This window comes from Amblyraja radiata, chromosome 2, assembly GCF_010909765.2.
Source record: "Amblyraja radiata isolate CabotCenter1 chromosome 2, sAmbRad1.1.pri, whole genome shotgun sequence".
NCBI classification, from domain to species: Eukaryota; Metazoa; Chordata; class Chondrichthyes; order Rajiformes; family Rajidae; genus Amblyraja; species Amblyraja radiata.
The window spans coordinates 12,338,205-12,356,918 of record NC_045957.1 but is presented as its reverse complement, the minus strand read 5'-3'; the positions used below and the strand labels follow the sequence as shown (position 1 = coordinate 12,356,918).

The 18,714-nt window shown below is 46.5% G+C and overlaps 1 non-coding gene across 1 annotated transcript; it reads right to left on the bottom strand.

The window, feature by feature from the left end:
• Positions 1–778: 778 nt before the first annotated feature.
• LOC116970571 lies at positions 779–970 on the bottom strand. The gene has a single exon (XR_004411190.1). It is a non-coding gene; the product is annotated as a U2 spliceosomal RNA (small nuclear RNA).
• Between the last annotated feature and the right edge of the window lie 17,744 nt (positions 971–18,714).

The following is an 18,714-nucleotide window of genomic DNA, read 5'->3' as shown; positions in this document are numbered from 1 at the left end:
GAAGAGGTAGAAGGAAAGGAAAACATAGAGATTAGGTTCCCCCCACCCCTCAATACGCGGGAATGTCTCCATTGCCGCTGCCTTGAGATTGGTTTCATGTGACGTAAGTTAGTACGTGGTGATTTAATTGGATATAAGGAATCGATATCTGGTGCCCATATTGCTTAGTGATTTCAGCAAATATTTTTGGTTTAAATGTATGTTTACAGTATTTAGCTCACCTGATAGGTGAGTTACTGATGGTCAAACATGTTTGACGACATACAGTTTCCAATTGTTAATAAATTGTCCCCTAATATCGATGTTCTCCGCCCAAGTGGTTTGGTATATGCCACCACTGATGTTGTTATCTTATAAACGAACATGCAAATTTGGTGGATTACTGAGCAAATGCTTCACTAGAATTAAGTAAGTTCATATATAACATGTTTAAGTCAATTCATATTGGCATTAAGTATTACAAGCTCAGTAACACATCAGGACACATAAGATGTTACTCAAAACAGGTGGAAGTGTACAACCATAATCCTTCCTGCCAATAAATTCCATGATAACACTACAGATTAATCCATTTGCCCCCATATTACAGGTATGGAGATAGTTTTGAACACTAGTATCTCAGCTCATAGGAAAGGTACAAAGTTCAGTAGCTGGTAATGCTGCTATATCCCAATTACTTTGCCACGTAGTTGATTGGTGGTTAATGCACCATGACTGATATCTTAATGAATACCAGATAACAACGTTGTGGATGGTCAACGTAAATATCTGGATATATATTTTGTGCACCGTTCCCAGAGGCACTGCAATACTGGGTCGATGCGTGGAGTGGACGGAGCAAGCCCCTATTCCATCTCCCTGTTCCAAAATTCAATTTAATATATGGTCCCTAGATAAGGGACGTATCAGATTATTAAACTGATAAGAACAGATACTACACTTGATCTTAGCCAAAAGGCCGAGAAGCGATGCAGCTAAAGCTGTATCCAAGGATAGTTTGTCGTTAATATATAGACATGCCATGACGGAATGTTTCTAAGTGTCAGGGCTAGTTGATTCTGGATAACTTTGACTTAAATGCCGCAACGCTCATCATGGTTACTCCATCCAGGTAATTGCGGTATATCCGAAACTTATATGAGAAGGTACTGAATAGTGTGCATCTTCAAGGTCGATGTCTACCATAAAGTATCCTTGGATCCATGGTAGTAGTTACAAATCCCATGAATGGGTATACCTGGTGAGATACTCAAGTGGTTTATCAACGATGGTGCGACATTCACCATCGTGGGAGGGTAGACCACTTGGGGTGCTTGCTGAATTGGTGGCAAGATATTAATTCTATTCCCCTTGTATTTATTTTTTGGTATATAACTACCAAGAGTGATAGCTTCCTAACCAGGCGTGATTCATCCACCCCTTGTTAGTACAACCCTTAACCTTTATGTGATGGTAGGAACCATACTTATCTGTCTTCATTGTTGTTTTCTTCGGTTTCTGGTTCCTTGTTCTTGTAGGGACGATGTTTGTTGGGGGGTGGCACATTTTCCCCTGGGGCCTGCTCTGGGCCGTGGCCTAAAATGCTACAGGTTTGGCATGCAGGCCCCGAGCTTTCACCAGTACCATGAGGTAGACACCCCTGGTGGACACGTAGAGGTACTGCTGTCTGGTTTAGTGTGGTGCTCATTCCAGACTCTGCCCTCTTGTGCCGAATAGTTTGAACACTTCGTCCAGTTTTTTAGGACTGGTTTGGTAAGTGCCAGGTATCTGTGCTTATGAGGTCGGCGTTCTCATAGTCCTGTTAATTTCATAGATTGAGGGCAGGTTTGTGAGTTCATTTCAGAAGTTATGAGGTATACAGTTGAACAGTAGGGTCAGGTGTTTTGCCATACTACCCTGCCCTTCTGGAATGAGCAGGTGGACATGATAGCCGACGTCAGGGTACCAAATGCATTTTTAAAATATTTAGGTTAAATGCGCTGCTCAATGTATCCCCCAATAATGGCGGGCACTTTGAGTAAATGCAATTTAGGGGAGGCGTGATAAAACCAACGCCTCATGGCTACCTGTCTTGGAGAGGTTTTTTGGAAAAGACAGGTAGTAAGCTGGCCATCAGTTGAGACTGAAAAGCCATCTCGCTAGTGGTGGAGCCACATAGCGGCCACACCCAGCAGCTCTTCCTGATCCTGTACCTCAAGCATACTCCCGATATTGTTCAGCCAGTGACCCCTCTTCATGACCAGCCCAGCCACTGGTCACCCCAAAGCTAACCACACTAAGGAGGAAGCGATGGGCAGTGCCTAGGCACTGTGGAGGGTATGCCTGAACCCTCCAGCGAGACTGCCCCTCACGTAGCGTGTCTCGCAGGAGCTCCTGCTCCAGGAGCCGCTCCAGCGGCTCAGGCGGCTGTCTCTCTCCCTGCGGGTGGAGAGACGTCCCCTCCGACAAGTCGGAAGCCACCGGCCGGATGCCTCTTCGGATGGCTGAACATCCAGCCCGCAGCTCAGGCACTAGCGGGACTGGCTTCGGCGCGGTGTGGGGATAGCGGAACGCCCGGTTAAATGTTCCTACCGCCTTCTTCTGGAGCTTTTGTGCCTTGTAGTAGCGAGAGCGCCCCTCAAGCAGCACGTCTCGCAGGCACCTGCACCGAGAGCCGCTCCAGCGGCTCAGGCGGCTCTCTCTCCCCCCGTGCGGGTGGAGAGACGTCCCGTCCCAAATCGGGAACACCTGCCGGATGCCTCTTCGGGTGGCTATGCATCCAGCCCGCTAGCGGGCTGGGCTCGGCACGGTGTCGGGGAATAGAGGAACACCGGGTCGCTCCTACCGCCTGTTGCTGCCCCCCTTCCCCCGGACGGGAAACGTTCCTCCTCGAACGGGGGACAGTTTTGTTCCAGAGCCTTTTTCTCTGCCTGTAAAACACAAGCAGAAAAAGGGGCTCCCCTGTAAAAGAAACCCGACCTCAGGATACTCACCTGACGGTCCGTTTCTCTGTTGCGGGAGTGCCTAGCTCCCGCTGCCGCTGTTGCACTGCTGGCGTAATGCAGCGCCTGCGCACTGAGCGGGTTCTTCACGTAGTCACTCACGTGACTCCGAAGTAAAATTAGTGCACATGGTATTGGGGGTAGAGTGCTGACATGGATAGAAAATTGGTTGGCAGACAGGAAACAAAGAGTAGGGATTAACTGGTCCCTTTCAGAATGGCAGGCAGTGACTAGTGGGGTACATCAAGGCTTGGTGAAAAGGAATTTAGATGATTGTCTGTCAAACATATCCTTTAGCGATCAGTGACCCATAGCCACCAAGCTGTGGTGCAGAAATAATTTACAAAAAAAACATGTTGAAAAATTCACGGTGACCATAATGAGGCCGCGACTAGTTCCCAGATTGCGGGAACTCCTCACGACCATGAAGGCGACTCCCCGGCAAATACCATATGGCAACTACATAGTCTCCTGCAGTCACCAAAAAAGTCGCTTAAGTGGGACAGGCCCATCATTGTAATGTCGCTAAAGCACCAGGTCCAGGCAGTAAGCGAAGGTACTTCAAGCTCGCTGGTGAAACCCTTGTGGAGCACCAGTGCTTCCAGAATCCAGCCTGTGCCGTTCTAGCTGACCACCTCGCTCAGCCTGAGCTGACAATGATCCATTCTAGGTTTTCCTTGATCATCGTCCCATTCAATCTCTCGTTTCTACACCTTACCCTTCCATATCTCTACGTCTCTACATCAAAAGATGGCGGATGTGCGGGAGTGGGCGCCGTCTGTGTATGGCAGCCTGCCCGCAGTCCGTCTCTACACCTTTCTTTATTTTATTTTATTTTAAGTCATGTTAAAAAATGTTAGTGGAGGTCTTCTATGTGGGGGGTGGGGGTGGGGAAGGGGGAAACTTTATTCTTAGTCCCCTACCTGGTCGGAGAGGCAGCATCCCTCCGTGCTGTTTCTTCGCTCCGTCCTCGCGGCCTACCACCAAAAGTGGAGCGGCGTTTTCCTGTCGGGACCGGCTGGGACTACAGCTTCGGCGGCGGTGGCGCAGCGCTGGGATACCAACACGGAGCGGGCGATACCATACCGGGTTGTGCAAGTTGACTAAAAATGTGCTATATAAATAAAGTTTACTTACTTACTCTCTCTCTCTCCCTCTCCCCTGACTCCCATTCTGAAGAAGGGACTCGACCCAAAACGTTACCCGTTCCTTCTCTCCAGAGATGCTGCCTGACCCGCTGAGTTACTCCAGCATTTTTTGTCCACCATTGGTGTAAACCAGCATCTGCAGTTCCTTCCTTACACAAACACCCCTCCCAGTCGTGGATGGGATCCAAGTGACGAGTCGTGCTCTGATATGATTAACCTTCGACGCTTCGTACGGAAACTGAGACAGTGCGGCTAAAAGTTCCCATCTATTTTTTTCCCGGAAAGATGGAGCCTTTTTTTAATTCAACGCCTCGTGACTTTTGAGCTTGAATGTTGCAGAGGTCTTCAAAGGGTTACAGAAAGGCAGCAGATGGAACATCGTGTGGCTGTGTCCTGCTCCACATCTGCTTCATTCTATCATCACCAGTCGTTAACAATAATCCGGTGGGCTATTGCTTCTTGCTAAATATTTTCCGATAACTCCAGGTCCCAGAGCAACAACTTCTTCTTGGGGCTGAGGGGATAGGGGAGGTGGGGGGGATGGGGAATTTAGATCATTGTCTGTAAAACATAACCTTTAGCGATCAGTGCTCCATAGCCACCAAGCTGTGGTGCAGAAATAATTTACAAAAAAATAATGGTTTGAACATTCATCTCTGGGGTCTCTGTTTTTTAGTGACAACTTTTGGTACTGCAGTGTGAAGTGGCCTATGTTGACTGGAAGCCTGTTCTGCAGCCTTAACACAGACATTTGTGCATCGGATACAGTATGCAGCTTGCTGCAATCCAGTGTGTGCTTTCACCTGTTGGTGAAACTTCCTGCATAGGTACCAGAACTCAAACTGCAAGAGGTGTCAATTGTGTATATATTCACTTTAGTTTAGTTTAGTTTATTTTGGAGATACAGCGTACAAAAGCAGGCCCTTCAGCCCATCGGGTCCTTACCGACCAACGAACACTCATACGCTATTTCTATTCTACACACTAGGAACAACTTGCATATGTCAATTATGCTACAATTAACCTCAAGAGATTTGTTTAATCTTTGACATATGCCTCTTCATTTTGTGGGGCACGGTGGTCCAGTAGTAGAGTTGCTGCCTTACAGCGCAAGAGACCCAGGCTTGATCCTAACTGTGGGTGCTGTCTGTACAGTGTTTGTACGTTCCCCTCGTGTCCTGCGTGGGTTTTCTCCGAGATCTTTGGTTTCCTCCTGAGTCTGCGCCGACTGCACACTAACAACATCCTACACAAACTAGTGGCAATTTACAGTTTTACCAAGCTAAGTAACCTACAAACCTGTACATCGTTTGACAGCGGGAGGAAACCGGGGTTCCTGGAGAAAACCCACGCGGTCACGGGGAGAACGTACAAACTCCGTACAGATAGGATCAAAGTCAGAATCGAACCTAAGGTCTCTGGCGCTGTAAGGAAGCAACTCTACCACTGCGCCACCGTGCCGCCCCCAGATCATAGCTCAGATCGAGAGCAAAATATCTCATGCTGGCGACGAGTGAGGTGAAATGTAACTTTGTTTAACTGAGGTTACTATAGAGACTAGAGAGGCAGCCCTCCATCACCCAGCTCCACATTAAAACCATGACTACCATGCACCCCATATCTGCTTGTCTGCCATATCTTTAGTTCAGTTTAGTTTAGAGATACGGCACGGAAACAGGCCCTTCCTCAAATTCTATCCGTGACCTCACCCAGAGGATCTGAAGAAAGGTCTCGACTCGAAACGTCACCCATTCCTTCTCTCCAGAGATGCTGCCTGTCCCGCAGAATTACTCCAGTTTTCTGTGCCTATCTTCGGTTTGAACCAGGATCTGCAGTTCCTTCCTACACTGATCTTGATACTGATGAATGAATGAATGAATGAATGAATGAATGAATGAATACGTTTATTGGCCAAGTATTCACATACAAGGAATTTGCCTTTGGTGCTCCACCCACAAGTGACAACATGACATACAGTGACAGTTAAGAATGATACATAAAACATTAAGCATTAATAATAAAACATTATTGATTAAACATGTGAATTAAATAAAATGCCAGAGCAGAAGGAGATGCATTACCTCCCTTTCATTTTTAAATGCCAATTTATTGGGTTCCTGATTACCCAGAATGTAGAATCTTGGTGGAAGGCATGGAGACTGGTCTCAATTATAAGCCAAGGACAGAGCATTATCTCAATCAGAGAGGAAAGACAGACAATGAAGAATATTAATCCATCTTGCTGGTCATCCACATCATCATTTTACATAGTGCGATTATTCCTACCTTGTTTCTTTTCAGTAATAATCCTGACCGCTACGATCCAAAGTTGAACATGAAAATATTCCTACCATGTAGTCGTTATCATGGCAAGATGCCAAACAAGATTTTGGGGAAGTGTGTAGGTCGGTAGGTTAATTGGCTTGGTGTAAGTGTAAATTATCCCTAGCACGTGTAGGATAGCGTTACTGTGCGTGGTGATCGCTGGTCGGCGCGGACCCGGTGGGCCGAAGGACCTCTTTCCGCGCTGTACCTCTAAACTAAACTAAACTAAACCTCAGCCAATTCCGAGATGAAAATGTATACAAAGGCTACATGTGGCACTGCCATTCGAAAATAATTTTAAAAAACTGATAGAAACACTGGATGAAAATTACTTTTCATGAGATGGAGTTGCACACAGATACAATTGTGGGTAGCATGTCAGTTCCAGTTGTGCATGTTAATTATTTTTCAGTGGTACGTTAGAATCGGTAATGATAAGCCAAACAAATCTGTAGTGGGTCATCACCAAGGTAACTGGAAATGATTTACCGGACTTTCATTAGCCACTGCTGTTTAAACCAACAAATTATTTTGAAATGATAAAGTATTGCATTGATACCTAGAATAAGAATCACAAATATTTGTGCAACAATTTGTCAAATTATGATTTTGTAAACATCCCTGCAATTTTAAACCTACAGACGACTAAGGTGCAATAAAAATAAGTGATCCATGAATTCTACTACACAAGTAGATCATTCAGTCCATCATGTCCGTACTAGTAGAACAAGAGGTACCCTGTCTAATTCCTGTGCCAACAACCAAGTCCATATCCTTGAATTTAAAGGTGCCATACACTTATACATATAACTTTAACAATTAATAATGTTAGAGCAAAGGGGGATAAACTTTTCCTCTTTGCTTCCTCCATTCCAGCTTTCGTTTTTTATGCAGGTAAGCCAGACAAGATCATCCAGTTCTTGTTGCTCCCAGTGGCGTGTGTCAATGTTGAAACTCTTCAGAAATATTCTTAAAGAGTCCTTGAATCTTTTTTGCTGTTCTCCAGGTGATCGTTTGCCCATTCTCAGTCGGTTCTCCGTTAGGTAGCTGCTTTAGAGTCATAGAGTTATAGAGTGATATACTGTGGAAACAGGCCCTTCGGCCCAATTTGCCCACACCGGCCAACATGTCCCAGCGACACTAGTCCCACCTGCCTGTGTTTGGTCCATTTCTTTGAACCTATGACCTCTGGTCCTCGATTCCCCTACTCTGGGCAAGAGATTCTGTGCATCCACCTGATCTATTCCTCTCATGCTTTGATATTCTGTCGTCAGGCATCCTGACATTTCCTGATCTGTGATTCTTTCAATAAAGTGTAGATGCTGGAGCCAGCGTTTGTATGTCTGGCTCTCAATTTCTCTGTCTCCACCACCATTTACAACAGGGATTCCCAACCTTTAGCGTCCCGTTTACCCCTGGCAACTTTAATAGCACATAACAATGTTATTTCACTTATTTATGAACAACTAATTATGAACAGGTACCGGTATACCAGAACCAAGCACAGTCAGGCAATGAGAAAAAATATGTACAAATCCACAATCAACTAATTTACCCCCTGGGTAGACGAAATGTAACCCCTGGGGGTAAATTTACCCCAGGTTGGGAACCCTTGATTTACAAGATGAGGCTTTCCACACAAGAATACATGAAACATGCTCATTATTCAATAAAGGATGAAGCCACCACACCATGACTCCTCTGTGTCACACAGATCTGCTCTTGCTCCCCCTCCCTGTAGATAGAACAAGGATAGTGTTCCCCGGTCCTCACCTTTCACCACCATGCATGCGACAAGTCATTCTCTGACATTTCTGCCACCCTTCAATGTCATCCCACCACTAACCTCCCCGTTTAGTTTAGTTAGCCTAGTTCAGTTTATTGTCACGTGGCCCGATGTGCAGGGGAAAGCTTTTGTAGCGTGCTAACCAGTCAGCGGAAAGACAAAACTGCGTTTCACAGCCCTCTGATGGAGACAGTTGCAAAGATTCATTACACTCATTCAACTTACCTCTGTGTGAAAAGGGTGACCTCACATCTCGCAACAGTGACTCCTGATCCTAGACTGTGTGACAAGAGGAAACAACCTCTTCACATCCACTCTTAATGTTTTCACTAGTGGGAGAGTCTAGGACTAGAGGTAATAGCATCAGAATTAAAGAACATTCCTTTAGGAAGGAGATGAGGAGGAAGTTTATTTAGTCAGAGGCTGGTGAATCTGTGGAATTCATTGCCACAGAAGGCTGTGGAGGCGGTCAATGGATATTTTTAAGGCAGAGATAGATAGATTCTTGATTAGTGCGGGTGTCAGAGGTTATGGGAAGAAGGCAGGAGAATGCGGTTAGGAGGGAGAGATAGATCAGCCATGATTGAATGGCGGAGTAGACGTAATTGGCCAAATGGCCTAATTCTGCTCAAATCACTTATGACCTTTGACCTTAATTAAAACTTTAGAACTGGAACTAGACTGCCGTTAAAAGTAAAGAAAATTGCAGAACAATGCATTTAAAGAGTAGGGGAATAGGACATTGGTTGGCTTTAAAGAGTTAGCATTGATCTGCAGGACAGGCAGCATCTCTGGAGAGAAGGAATGGACGACGTTTCGGGTCGAGACCCTTCTTCAGACAGATGTCCTTCTCTCCAGAGATGCTGCCTGTTCCGCTGAGTTACTCCAACATTTTGTGTCTACCTTTGATTTAAACCAGCATCGGCAGTTCTTTCCTACACATTGATCTGCAGGTCGTCGTCCTTATATACTAGGAAGTTGTACGAAAGTGTTTGGAACACCAGGGTGGCACAGTGGCAGAGACCTGGGTCCGATCCTATATCCAGGTGCTGTCTGTACAAAGTTTGTACGTTCTCCCCGTGACATGCATCTTCTTTTTTTCTCTGGGAGCTCCGGTTTCCTCCCCCACTCCAAAGACGTTCAGGTTTGTCAGCTAATTGACTTGGTAAAAATTGTAAATTTTCACTAGCCTGTGTAGGATAGTGTTAAGCGCCTGCCCCAGTTACGCTACCATTACAGGCGACTGCCGGCACACGTCAGATGTCGCCGAAATTTTCAACGTTGAAAATTCGGCGGCGACCAGAAAGACGCTACGACTCTTTGGAGACCTCTCGCAACCATAGGCTGTATGGTCGTGAGAGGTCTCCTATGGTCGTGAGAGGTCACCCGCACCATGTCGCCAGGGGTCGCCTGTATGGTCATGAGAGGTCGACTATGGTCATGAGAGGTCTCCAAAGAGTCGTGGCGTCTTTCTGGTCGCCGCTGAATTTTCAACATGTTGAAGATTTTGGCGACCTATGACGGGCGCCAGCAGTCGCCTGTAAAGGTCACGTAAGTGGGACTTGCTCTTTAGTGTGCACGGATCGCTGGTCGGTGTGGATTAGGTGGGCTGAAGGGCCTGTTTCCGCGCTGTATCTCGAAACTAAATAAACGTAAGAAATATAATCTCCTTCATACTGCTTTGGGAATTATTGACAATTCTGGGTGAAGTCCAAGCCCTGTTATAAGTGGAAGATAAAACTGAAAATAACAAGACAGAAAAATGACTGAGTGATACTACTATTGGTGTTTACAATGCAGGAGGTCTGGATTAATGAACAACAATGGGAAAGGACGACAACACCAAAACCACCCACAACGTCCTTGACTTTATGCTCTTTGAGTCATGTTTTTCCGCTGTTATTGATTGTTCCCTGTTGACTTTGCTCAGGAATCCAGTGCTGCTTCAGAACCCTGATCCCGCCACATGAGCGAGAAAACACAGTCACCATGGGCAGCAGAGTGGGGGCTGAGTATGTGAGAAGGTTTAGGTGTAGATTTAGTGAGGTTTGAGTTTAGTGTGCAGCAAGGAACTGCAGATGCTGGTTTAAACTGAAGATAGACACATGTTTACAAATACACAGGACTTGATGTTAAAAGTCCAAAGTGCCAAATATCAATTTACTCCCGGTGGTGATGGGAGCCTTCTGTACTCACCTATGCTCCTCCGATGTTGAGAAAGGCTAGGCAGACACGTCATTGGGGTTATCAAGTGGGCACCTACTTTCATCGACGTTTCGCTGATTGAACCCACGACGTCTCCAGTAGGCTCAGCGATGCATTCTGGCGTCCCAGAACCACCCCCCTCTGCATCTGTCTAGTCGGTTATTTGGGAGACCAAATGGGGTATTTCCTCTTCAGCCAGAGCCACTGGCTACTCCGTTCTGCCACCCATGATGTTTCTTTGATGGCCTGGCGTAGGGCTTGTCCGTTGACCCCCAGGTCCATCAGTCTTAAGGTAAAAAGCTGATGTAACACAGCAGGTCAGACAGCATCTCTGGAGAAAAGGAATAGGTGATGTTTCAGGTTGAGACACTTGTTCTGAAGATGGGTCTCGACCCAAAACATCACCTATTCCTTTTCTCCAGAGATGCTGTCTGACCTGCTGAGTTATAACCATATATAACCATATAACAATTACAGCACGGAAACAGGCCATCTCGACCCTTCTAGTCCGTGTAGAGTTACATCAGCTTTTTGTGTCTATCTTCAGTCTCCAGATTTTTGTGCCTATCTAAGGTTTAGGTTATGGTTTATTATTATCAGATGTACAGAGGCGTAGGTTAAAAGCCTTGTTTTGCATCTATCCAAACAGATCGGATATTTAAATGCAATCAAGTCAAACTCAAGCACTATAGATAAAGCAAAGGGCAAGATACAAAGTGCAGATATAGTTCTCAGCATTGTGGTGCATCAGTACCATAGACAAAGTCCAATGTCCACAGTTGGGTAGTGTTGAATCAAACAGGATCCTAGATTGTGGGAGAACTGTTCAGAAGCTTGATAACGGAGGGGAAGAAGCTGTTGCTGAGTCTGGTGGTGTACGATTTCAAGCTTCTGTACCACCTGTTGGATGGGAGCAGGGAGAAGAAGGAATGACCGGGGCTGGACCCCTTTGATTAACGGAGCTTCTTTTCCGAAGCAGCATGAAGAGTAGATTGGGTCAATGGTAGGAAGTCTGGTCTGTGTCTGTGATGGGCTGGGCTACATACAGTGTACTACTCTCTGCAATATCTTGTGGTCTTGGGCAGGGCTGTTTCCAAACCAAGGGCTGATGCAGCCCTTGTATTCTTTCTGTGGGGCATCTGTAGAAGCTCGTTACAGTCATTGGAGACTCAGGCATTGGTGTGCCATCTTGGCCGTCATATCAAAGTGGCTGTTCCACGACAGATCATTGGTAATATTAATGCCAAGGAATCTGAAGCTCTCAAACCTTTCACTTCTGCACATTGATGCTGATTGGGGCATGTACTCCACTATGCTTCCTGAAGTTGGTAACTAGCTCCTTCATCTTGGCAATATTGACTTTAGTTTAGATTAGTTTAATATCGTAGGTACATTGAAAAGCTTTTGTAGCTTGCTACCCAGTGAGAGAGGTTCTTGTGCTAACACCGTGTCATAAGTTCTCGATCTCCTTCCTGCGCTCCGTTTCATAATTGTTCCGGATTCGGCACACCGCAGCGGTGTCATCTGTAAACATAGATGGAGTTAGTCGAATTTGGCTGTGCAGTCGTAAGTCTCTAGAGGGAATAGTAGGGGACTGAGGACCCATCCGTGTGGGGCACCAGTTTGAGAATAATTATGGAGGATGTGTTGTCATCTCCAAATTTGTCTGTGGGTCAGAAAGTCGAGGGACCTGTGACAGAGGAAGAAGTTGATTTGCTCGGCCCAGGGAGTTTGGATCAGATTATGATGTTGAAAGCAGTTTACAGTTTAGTTTATTGTCACGCGTGCCGAGGTGCAGTGAAAAGTTTTTGTTGCGTGCTATCCAGTCAGCGGGCCGACAATATATGATTACAATTGAGCCATTTACAGTGTAAAGATAGATCATAAGGGAATAACATTTAGTGCAAGCTAAAGCCAGCAAAGTCCAATCAAGGATAGTCCGAAGGTCACCAACGAGGTAGATATTAGTTCAGCACTGCTCTCTGGTTGTGGCGGGATGATACTGTTGCCTGATAACAGCTGGGAAGAAACTGTCCCTGAATCTGGAGGTGTGCGTTGTCACACTTCTATCCCTTTTGCCTGAGCTATAGTCAATAAATAACAGTCTAACATAAGTGTCCCAGGTGTTCCAGAGATGAGTTTAGGCAGGGCCGGCCTTAAGCCGATTGGACTGATTGCTCCCAATTGGGCCCCGCGAGTAAGGAGGCCCCGCGCCAGAGTAATCTACTCTCGGCTCGGGTGGATCTACCCTGGGTGGACGGGGGGAGAGAGGGGCGGAGAGAGAGTAGAGGGGTGGAGAGGGAAGAAAGGGGTAGACGGGAAGGGGGGTGTGAGGGGGAATGGAGAAGGGGAAGAGGGGGAGGTGGGTCATTCCCTTACGGTCCCGGGGCAGCGCTCCCGCCCCTCCAGTTGCCGTGCTTCACGCACACAGCCCCGGCTCCACCCCTCTCTCTCCCCGGGGAGACGCAGTGATCAATGCACGGAGGGCCGGGCCGGGGGTTGGAGCAACGTTTACAAACATCGGCCTCAGCTCACACCCGTCCGCCCGGACCCCGGCATCAGCTCCCACCGCCAGCCCTCTCCTTCCCTTCTTCCCTCCCTCCCTTCTCTCCTTCCTTCCCTCCTTCCTCTCTCTTTTCCCTTCTCTCATCTGCTCCATCCCTTCTTTCTCTCCTTCCCTCCCTCATTTCTCAACTTCCTCCTATTTCTCTCACCCTCCCTCCCTCCCTCCCTCCCTCCCTCCCTCCCTCCCTCCCTCCCTCCCTCCCTCCCTCCCTCCCTCCCTCCCTCCCTCCCTTCTCTCCCTCCCTCCCTCCCTCCCTTCTCTCCCTCCCTCCCTTCTCTCCCTCCCTCCCTCCCTCCCTCCCTTCTCTCCCTCCTTCCCTTCTCACCCTCCTTCCCACACACACAGCAGACACAGACAACTAACACACACACACATCACGCGCAGACAACTAACACACACAACTAAGTTAGGATGGGGTAAAAGCCCAAAGGGTAGGAAGGGGCTGAAGCCCAAAATGTTAATGCCTGGACTGGTGTTTCACCAATTGTTATTGGTTTTCCAGGATCTGAGTTTAGGGCCAGGGAGATGGTGCATGAAGGGATGGGAAAGTAGGTGTCTCTTTCTGAAGAATATAAAACCCCATTTCTTCTTTTCATCAATAGTGACTTGGCCTTCAACAATATACACTACATCCCATTAAATTTGAAACCGTTCAAGTCAAGTGACAAAATGGACACCAAATATGCCTGGTGACGCTATGGAAGAGGTGACACGATTAAAGAATGGATCGACTGGGCTTATATTCACTGGAATTCAGAAGGATGAGAGGAGATCATAGAAACATATAAAATTCTTATGGGATTGGACAGGCTAGATGCAGGAAAAATGTTGCCCATGTTGGGGGAGTCCAGAACCAGGGATCACAGTGTAAGAATAAGGGGAAGGCCATTTAGGACTGAGATGAGGAAAAACGTTTTCACCCAGAGAGTTGTGAATCTGTGCAATTCTCTGCTATAGAAGACAGTGGAGGCCAATTCACTGAATGTTTTCAAGAGAGAGTCAGATATACAGTAGCTCTTAGGGATAACGGAATAAAAGGATATGGGGAGAAAGCAGGAACGGGGTACTGATTTTGGACGATCAGCCACGATCATATTGAATGGCGGTGCTGGCTTGAAGGGCTGAATGGCCTACTCCTGCACCTATTTTCTAGTTTTCAATGTTTCTATTGGTGCTGTCATGGATTTCTTAATGCTAAATTGGCCCCAATATGACTATCAAGCTGAGACAGAAATTGCACGGAATTGGGCTTGTGCAACTCCCTTGAGGCATGGAACCATATGGAGCTGCTCCCTGCTGCTCAAGCATGCATGCCCTCCCCAAACCCTCCCTCAGAGCACCACCCTGCATTCCCAACTATTCCAGTCCGTATTTATGCTATTATCTTCCTGGGGTTAACAACTGAGGTTCATCATCTGAAGGTACCTGGTTCTCCTTGCTAGCTTCTTGCCCATCCACCATAAACATGGGTGGGTTTCCACAACCCTGGCCTCGTTGGATTTTTTTCTCTCTCCGCTACTGCATTCCCCTCACATCCTACCTGCCTCCTTGCAAAAAAAACAAAATCACTACTTCAATGGATATGCAGTTGGTATTCTCACTCCTTAGAAAACGCTGTTGTTGGCAGCTGCCGCAGTTGAATATATTGGAGCCGATTTCCAAACCTACCGTGTCCCTCATTACGGCAAGCATTATCTCTATGTAATTAACCAGAGAGGAGGAAAAAGCAATTTGCTACAGAAGGATTTCAAATGCTGTCTTAATACGTGGCATTCTCAGACCCCAAAAGTGTTTTACATGTCCCCATCTTTAGCTGAATGGGACAACAATGTACAGTCATATTTCATTTTAATACAAAATGCTAATGCAACTGTGGCAATGGTAACTCAAAAAATAGTCTGTCCCGGATATGAGTGCGCTCCATTATTAATTAAATGGTTAAACAATCATTCTGCCCTGTGGGAGTTATATTTCTGCTATCAGGTTCCTCTGCGATGTGAACAAGCAGAAGCATTTTAATCATCAGCCATCACCCCTCGCATAAGCTCACGACATCTTTTGCATTTGCATTTATAGCTTAATTAGGAACCTGCTGATAAGCAAAGTTAGTTCCATTTAAATGAATCCTTTATACAGTTTAATCATGAGTAATGCATAATTAGCTTGCCACAAAGTGCTCCGCTCGAAGGGAACTTCACGGAATTTTTACGCTGAGATCAGAATAGTCTTCAAATCGTTCGTTTACGGAATAACCAGGTTGAAATAATACATGCGGCAAACGTATTCTACCTTAAGTCGGTTTGTATTTATTCTTGATCGTTTATTAAAGATATGTGCGATTGATAGCAATCACGGCAGCCTGCAATAAACATCAGTGCTTTGATGGGGGTATCAGAGACACGAGAATACCTTTCCCTGGGTGTCACATAAAGCCACTAATGAGGCACAAATGCGCACTGCCTAGTCCTGACAGCTTGCTGACGATCAGCTGATGGCAACACAGAACTTATTGTTCATTCACGGCACACAATGCAGTCAGCTTCAGAATATTGTATCCCTGCATCAGTCATTTCTGATGCAGGGATAGGGCGCACAATTAAAATAATTGAACACAAAAATCCTAACCTCAGTTTGAAAAGTCCCACGCTTCCCCCCCTCCATTTTTAATGCCCAGCAAAGTTTGTGTTTGCAACCAATAATGCATCTTTCACACGCGGTTCACAGACTCACCAGCCGCCTGCCACTTCTGCGGGCTGGAAGGGTCTGTATACCACATGTATATGGAGTGTGAGAGGCTGCAGCCCCTGTTCCATTATCTAAAGGGGCTGCTCCTTGCCTTCTGGCTGCATTTCTCACCCACCATCCTCATCTCTGGGGTGGAAGATTGCAACCTTCACGTGGTCCGCCCTATTTCGACTAATGCAATCAACTTGACGTGCACAAACGGAAGATCAAATAGAACAACTTTAGGCTGTGCACGCCACACGAAAGAAGAAGAAGAAGATCCTCATCTCTGGACACCGGTAGGGGAGAGGGTAGGGCCGAGGATGTCCTGGTTGGGTTGCTCCTGGGCCCGGCCAAACTGGCCATCCGCGAGTCACGGTGCCAGGCGGAAGAGGGTTCTGCCCAAGCCGGCTGCCTGCCCCTATTCCGGGGTTACGTCCGCGCTCGGGTGGTGTTAGAGAGGGACTGTCCATGGGCACTCTGGGGGATTTCCCGGACCGCTGGGCACTGCGGGGGTTTGAATGCATCCTTGACAAGGATTCTAACATAGTTGTATAATAGCTTATTTAGTATATTTGTTTGTTTTGTATTATGTGGTGGGTTCTGTTTTGTTTTGTTGTATTGTAAATATGATTTTTAATAATTGAATAACATTTTTGATTTTTTTTTAATTCACCCAAGTCTCGCCAGGCATTTGACACATTGAAGGAAATATGGGGTTAGTTTTGAACGTGACCCAGCCAACAGGAGAAACATATTTCGCTTAGGTAGTTTACACCCCAGCGGTATGAACATTGACGTCTCTAATTTAAGATAGCCCTTGTTTTCTCCCTCCTTCCCCTACCCCTTTCCAGCTCTGCCACAAAGCCTACTGTCTCCGCCTCTTCCTTTCTTTTTACCGCCACCCCCCGACATCAGTCTGAAGAAGGGTCTCGACCCTAAACGTCGCCTAATCCTTCTCTCAATAGATGCTGCCTCACCCGCGGAGTTTCTCCAGCATTTTTTGTCTACCTGTGGAAATACTGTATAAGGTTAGATAAGCCAACGCGGGAAAAAAACATGATTTCAGAAGGATGAGCTATTGAGACCAGCACAGAACCCAAATCCAGTCAGTTTCTTGAAGGGAAGGTAGGCGCAAAAAGCCAGAGTAACTCGGCGGGTCAGACAGCATCTCAGGAGAAAATGAATAGGTAACATTTTGGGTCAAGACCCTTCTTCAGACTGAGCTACCTATTACTTCAGAGATCCAGCGTGGAAACAAGCCCTGCGACCCACCGGGTCTATAAATAGGTCGTTCTAAACTGCCCACCAGTATAGTTTCAGTCAAAAACCACTGAGTCAAGCACTTGCACAACTAATCTTTATTTTGACAAAACACAGTTACAGTTCCCACTACTGTATCTAACCACTGCAGGTTTGATTGTCGTATCTGCCTGATCAAGCCCTCTTAGCCTCGTTCAAGCAGAGACACTCCAGAAAGTCACGTAGTCCCAAGCGTTTTCCCAGAAGATCAACATCGGATCTCATGGGAGTGGTCATTTGTAGGTCCCCGAACCTTGAGGGGCCGAACCACATGGGGGTGGTCTCTTTACAGTCCAATAACAGATATTGATTAACCCAGTACATGATAGACATTTCTCAACCCAATAACACAGTGACAAACACATTGTACTCAAATGGTACTTCTCCAAGAAAGCGAACATCGCAACATGTGCCTTGATATGCAAGAAAACCAAACAATCCAATCAACATCCAGCAAAGTAAATCTTTGCAACATTATTTACAATGTGTATGTCTGGTTTGCATTCATCCAATCCATTCTATGCATTTTGCACCTAATTGTCATATTCTGCAGATGTTCCATTTTCTTCCTGCAGCTCTAATCTAGGCTCTAGGCAACTGGCACCTTTCTGCAGCTTGTCCTATTTCTGCAAAAGGCACATTTAAATTGACCAAATGGCCTAGCAGCCCAGAAGCCTTTACTCAATTTTAGTGTCCTGGTCTCTCCGATTTGGTCAGAATTAACAAGTCCACGCCTTTCCCCTGACTCCAGTTGCAATAGATTGAACAATTTCCCATTAGGTCGAAAGATTATTTCTGCCATGCGTGAAATTTGTTGGAGGTGTGGTACAATATTGCAGCAAGTCCCACCCAAACCATTCCCTGCCCGGGTACTTTCCCCTGCAACTGCAGGAGATGCAACATCTGTCCCTATACCTCCTCCCTCAACTCTGTCCAAGGACCCCGACAGTCTTTTCAGGTGAAACAGAGGTTCATTTGCACTTCCACCAACCTCATCTACTGTATCCGCTGTTCCAGGTGTGGACTACTATATATCAGTGAGCCCAAGCGCAGGCTCAGCGATCGTTTCGCTGAAAACCTCTGCTCAGTCCGTCTAAACCTACCAGATCTCCCGGTTGCTCAACACTTTAACTCCCCCTCCCATTTCCACACTGACCTTTCTGTCCTTGGCCTCCTCCATTGTTAGGGTGAGGCCCAGCACAAATAGGAGGAACAGCACCTCATATTTCGCTTGGGCAGATTACACCCCAGCGTTATGAACATTGACTTCTCTAACTTCAAGTAAACCCTGCTTTCCCTCTCTCTCAATCCCTCCCTCCTTCCCAGCTCTCCGACCAATCTAACTGTCCTTGATCACATTTTATCTCTGTTTGCTTTGTTGTTACCTTCTCCCAGCTAACAATGATCTATTCTACATACCTTGATCTCCATTCCTTTGATGCCTCATGCACACACCTTACACTTCCTTGTCTCTGTATCTCCCCCTTCCCCTCTCCCTCCACTGACTCTCATTCTGTAGAAGGGTCTCGACCAGAAACATCACCCATTCCTTCTCTCCTGAGATGCAGTCTGTCCCGCTGAGTTACTCCAGCATTTTGAGTCTATCTTCAGTTTAAACCAGCATCCGCAGTTTCTTCCAGCACATGCTCCCTGATAAGCTGATTGTTGGTTGGAGAT